This window comes from Camellia sinensis, chromosome 13 (genome assembly GCF_055761805.1).
Source record: "Camellia sinensis isolate YWXY chromosome 13, ASM5576180v1, whole genome shotgun sequence".
Classification (NCBI taxonomy): Eukaryota; Viridiplantae; Streptophyta; class Magnoliopsida; order Ericales; family Theaceae; genus Camellia; species Camellia sinensis.
In genome coordinates, this window is record NC_138973.1 from 137,036,328 (window position 1) to 137,042,622 (window position 6,295).

Here is a 6,295-nt window from a genome sequence, read left to right on the forward strand (position 1 = left end):
GGAGGTTGACTTGCAGTCTAGCAGCCCCAGTGATGATAGTGACGCGCCTCCTTCACGGCCGAGGATGAATAGGGCCAGGATGGGTTGATTTGCTTTTATTTTCTTTTCATTTGCTTTATAGTTAGGAACTATATAGCTTCAGAAAGACCTATGTATTTGTTTTTGAAGAATTTTCTTTTGTTTTTGCTTGTATAAGACAATGACCAAGTTTGGACCCTTTAGTTATAAAAATAATATTTTTGCAGTGATCTTCTCGCATGATATGTGATGAATGGCGTAACCTTTGCATGGTAACTTTGCACAAGCCTTTGGAAATATGAACACTTGCTTTTGCATTATTCTTAAATCATACAACACCATACAACCAGACAAAATATAAAATACAACTCGATAACATGAAAATGAAATGAAAACAACTTGAAAATACTAACAAACACTTGGTATAAAGAAAATAGGACTCAAAATATAACCTAAGTACACTGAAGCAAAGACCGGCCCTTTCTGTAACTACTCTGTTCTAGGTAGTCATTGAGAGCTGGCCGGCTCTAAATATGACGTCGGTCAGTGTAGTCTACCTGTCATGCACTGCTCCTTCTCACAGTCTATAAAAAGTGATCCCAAGCTGTTTTCCTGGCAGAACAACAAAATTTTGATATTTTACTCTCAAAATGGAGATTCTTCTCAACAATAGGCTTCGAGACTGGGCTGCCACTTTGGACGGCTCGAAAAAGGTGAACTTTTGCGATTTCAGCATAAATGCCCTTTTTTCTTTGAGCCGTACTTCACTTTGCTTTCCATTCTTCCATGTCGTTGTTCGATGTTGGAACCCAATTACACATGTATTTCGCTTTGGCTCACAAGAGACGTGTCCGATGCTCGAAGAATTTCAAACATTGATGGAATCCCGGCACAAAGAGGAGGTCATGCCGCAACCCCGTTTTGGCCATCCGTGGGCACTCGGACAAATGTGCGGGCTTTCATTACACAAGGCTCGGTCTCTGGCTCATGATGGGGAATTGGATATCCCTAGTTTAATTCACTGATTTTCCACTATTGGAGACAGGAGCAACCATCTCTGGCGAGGCTACTGCCAATATGCTCTGTGTCTATGCCTACTCACACACTTCCTGCTTGCCTCTAGTTACAGTGGAGCCATCATCCGATTGATTGAAATGGCCCAACTTTTGAAAGAGGGAAAGAGCTGCATGGGTTTGGCACTGGCTGAAACCTTGATGGGCCTTGATGCTTTCTGTCGGCAAGAGACTACTCGGTTCGCGGGGAGTCCACTGCTTCTTCAGGTATTGATTCCCATCCTCCTTATTTATTTATCATTCTCACACCACTCAACACTCATTCTCTTTTTTTCTCTCCAACTCTTTCCTTACTTTTCTCTCAACACACATCTCTATTCTTTAATCTCTCTTATTTTTCATCTCTTCCCTGGTATGGTTAATGGATAAGCTGAAAGTGGTGGATCCTTGTCCCGAGTATTCAGCTAGTGCTTACTTCTTTCGCCAATGGCTAGTAGATTTCCCCTCGGAGGGTTTGTGGTGTGACTGGATGTGCAGCCGGTCTATAGCTGACATCGCTTGGCGCTACCTTTGGTTTACTTTGACTGAGATGAGCCACAGCATGTCCCATTAACCAGGTATGCAGTTGATTGGCCTCACACACTATGGCCTTGTTTGGTTTGTGTTTCTCAAAAAATTTTGGGAAAAATTCTCTACAAATAAGTTTTCAAAAGTAATCAAACCAAACAAATTTTCCCAAAAAAATTTTCCAAAACTTGTTTGGTTTCAAATTTTCCAAACAAATCTCTCTCTCATACACATCAAATCAATCACTTTTTCCAAAACTCTCTCTCAAAATAATTTTCAAAACATCTTTTGAAAAAAAATCAAACCAAACAAATTTTCGTACTTTTTATCTCAAAACATGTTTCTCAAATACAAACCAAACAAGGCCTATGTGTTCTATTTTCCCTTCCAATTCAAACGCCAGTTTGGACATAAGCAGGCACGTCCAGATGAGGAGGTGGAATACTCGACTTCATTTTCCATTCGTGGCTCACACTTGCCTCGATACCTTACTGCTTGGAGGATGAGGGAGCTTCTGGCCCCTGCCCCTAGCTTCAATTACGCCCTTTCTAGCGAATATTCATCATGGCTTGAGGATGAAGAACAAGTTGGGCTATCTTTGGCTGTGGAAACTTCTACGAGTGCAAGTAGAAGACACAGAGCTACCTGACTTGGCTAAGACCTTAGTTTTACTGCTTTGATCTTTCTTTTCAAGTTTTAGTGATGTAAAAGCAATTTTTGGTTTAAATCAAACAGTTGGAGAATGTACTTGTGTTTATATCAATAAAATTAAAGTTACGAGTACTAAAAATTTTCCTTTCGATCCCAAAAATGGTCCAAGTTGTAAAAGGGTAAAATTTTGAGAAAAATTATCTTTTATTAAAACTTTTCAAAATCGTCTCCGGAAATGGTCATTACCTGACACACTCAAAACCCATCCTCAAGATGTATAGCCCCGAATCAACAAATCACGATTGCCCAAACTGCATTCACCATACCGGCCCTTTTTCCAAACTGATGATCACATAACCAAGCGAACCGATAATGGAGAAAGATGGCCTGATCAAATATGAATGAATAGGACAGTTGAATTGGAGATGGTTACGGACGAACTTTGATATGAAGTTGCCTACGTATCCCAAAAATGGGAATCAGGCCTTACGTAGTTCGGTTCAGGTTCACTCGAGTATTAACTCTCTCCTTTTGCGCTCTAATTTTGCCAAAGTCGCCCTTTAGGGTTTTCAACCTTGCGAGCTCAGTTTTTCTTTATTTCTAAGTTTTCGTGCTCCAACTTTTGCCTAGGTCGCCCTTTCGGGTTTTTGGCCTAGCGAGCCTCTCAGGGATAATACTTCTTCAACTTGTCTATGTTAATTGGCTGCGAAAATTCGAAGCCATCCAAGTCCATGAGAATAATCGCCCCTCCTGACTAGTTGACTTAATGATATAAGAACCAGTCCAATTGGGTTTGAACTTGCCCCTAAGGTCATGGATGGGAGCCCGGTTGTCTTTCAGTACCATGTCTCCTTCCTTAAGATTCCTGGACTTAACTTTCTTATTAAAAGTCCTGGCAATTCAGCATTGGTAGCTCTGAACATGATACAATGCCCTCAGTCTTCTCTCATCAAACAACATTAACTCCTCAAACCTACTCTACTGCCAATCCGCCTATACTATCTGACATTCGGCCATATCCTGCAGCGACAATACTTCAATTTCAATTGGCAAAACAGCCTCCATCCCATAGACGAGAGAATAGGGGGTTGCCCTTGTAGATGGTCGGATTGAGGTTTTGTAGCCCCAGAGTGCAAATGGCAATTTATCTGGCCAGACCTTGTAGGTCTATATCATTTTCCACAAGATATTCTTGATATTTTTGTTCACGGCCTCAACAGCTCCATTGGTTTGTGGTCTATATGTTGATGACTTATGGAAAGCCACGTTATATTTCTCAAGCAGATCCAACACCTCTTTCTTGAAGTGTGAGCCATTATCAGAAATGATCTCGTTCGAAACCCCAGATTGGCAGATGATGTTGTTCTTAATGAACTTAGCCACATGTGATGCTTTCAACACAGAATAGGACTGGGCCTCCACCCATTTAGTAAAGTAGTCGATTGCTACTAGAATGAACTTATGCCCATTTTATCCCTTTGGCATGACTACACCGATAACGTTGATTCCCCAGATTAAGAAAGGCCATGGTGAGGTCATATTGTAGAGTTTAGACAGTGGTATGTTCATGCAATTGGCATGAATTTGGCATTTGTGGCATCACCGAACAAAACCAATACAATCCTCTTCTATGGTTGACCATTAGTAGCCTTGTCTAAGGATTTTCCAGGCCAACATCACACCGTTCATGTGGGCTCCACACTCTCTCTCTCGTGAAAGTCCTCCATAAGACGTTTTGCTTCTTCTTCTTCAACACATAACTTATACATTCCCAGATAGCCTCTTTTGTATAATTTGCCCTCGCAGATGATAAATTGGACGGCTAGACACCGTATTTCCCATTTGTCTTTGGCATTTGTCCTTGGTGGATACATCTCTTTTTCTAGAAAGTTCTAAATATCATAATACCAAGGGTTTTTGTCTTGCACTTCATCTATTGTGGCGACGATTTGGTAAGCAGGCGTATACTTCTGCTCAATAATGATTGGACGCATCTTTACTCCCAGCGGGATGTCTACCATAGAAGATAGAGTTGTTAATGCATCAGTGAACCTGTTGCTCTCTCTCAACAAATGTGTAAACGTCAGTTTTTCAAACCTAGGAAACAGAATATCCAGGGCCTGATGATACATCTTCATGTTCTCTTCTTTGACCTTCCAATCCCCATTAGCTTGAAAGACAACCAAATTTAAATCCCCGATAACATCCAACCTTATTGCCCCTAGTTCCAAGGCAGCTTCTAACCCAGCAATACACGCCTCATATTCTACTTCATCGTTGGACACTCTGAACTAGAGTTTTGAAAGCTAAGGGCATGTGGGAATCATGGGGTGTTATGAGCAACACACCTATCCCATAACCGTACTGATTAGACGCTCCATCAAAGTACATTGTCCAAGTTTCTTCCTCTACATGCAGAATGTCTTCATTTAGGAACAGGTATTCGACTGCTTCATCTCCTTCTACTGGATGATCTGCCAAGATTTCTGCCACAGCTCGCCCTTTAACTGACATGCATGTAACATATTTGAGATCAAATTTGGAGAGAAGAAATAACCAACGAGCTAGCATACCCGTAAGCGCTGGTTTCTCAAAGAGATATTTAATGAGATCTAATCTTGAAATTAGGATTACAGAATGAGCTAACAAGTAGTGCCTCAACTTTCAGGTAGTCCATACCAAGGCTAAGCAAGCCTTCTCAAGGGGAGTGTAGTGCGTCTTATACTCTAGCATCTTTTTGCTCAAGTAATAGATGGCCTTCTCCACTTTGGCTTCAAATTTTTGAGCTAGCATGCATCCCATAGTCGAATTCGTCACTGACAAGTACAAGATCAATGCTTTCCCCGGTTCTGGTGATGATAACACAGACAGATTTTGCAAATACTGGTTGACCTGTTCAAAGGCAAACTGACAACGATCGTCTCATTGAAACTTATTTCCCTTCTTCAGAAGACCAAATAATGGTTCACAAGTCAAGGTTAGTTTTGAAATAAACTGCCTTATGAATTGCATTTTACCCAGAAAGCCGCGCACCTCCTTTTCAGTCCTCAGTGGTGGCATTTCTATGATGGCCTTGATTTTGGAAGGATCTACTTCAATTCCCCTTTGTGTGATTAGAAAACCCAAGATCTTCCCCCTGTTGTCAGCCCAAAGGTGCACTTCTGGGGGTTCAACCTCAATCTATTCTCTCTGATCCGTTGAAAAAATTTCTCTAATACGGTGTAGTGGCCTTCTCGCTCGGATTTGACAATCATGTCGTCCACATACACCTCAACCTCTTGTGGATCATATCATGCAGAATGGTGGTTGCAGCCCTTTTGATAGGTAGCCCTAGCGTTCTTCAACCCAAATGGCATGACTCGGTAGCAGTAGGTGCCCCATGAAGTAGTGAAAGCAGTCTTGTCCCTATCCTCGGGTGCCATCAGAACCTGGTTATACCCGGAGAACCCATCCATGAATGACAATTGCACGTGGCCGACGGTGAAGTCTACCAACTCATCTATGTACGGTAGTAGAAAGTCATCATTTGGACTGGCCTTATTCAAATCCCTGAAGTGGACACAAACTCTAATTCTACCATCCTTTTTCAGAACTGGAACAATATTGGCTAACCATGTCGGATACTCAGATACAAGCAAGAACCCTGCCTCAATCTATTTAGTAACTTCTTCTTTGATCTTCAAAGCCCAATCTGGGCGAACTCTACGTAGCTTTTGCTTAACTAGTTGAGCCTCGGGCTCAAAAGAGATCCGGTGCTATATAATCTTGGGATCGATTCCAGGCATGTCTTCGTAGGACCACACAAAAACATCTTTGAAATCTTTTAATAAAGCGATTAAACGCTCGCGTTGTTTCAAAGACAATGTGGACCCGATCTGGACCAAGCGAGGATCCTCCTCAGTACTCACGTTAACTGATACGATTTCATCTGTACAGGGCTTAACACGCCTCTCCTCCTCATGATCAACCAAATTTTTCCAAACCTAAGGAATTTCTTCCTCTTCGTTTAAGTCAAAATTTTGAAAATCAAGATCATTACAACAAAC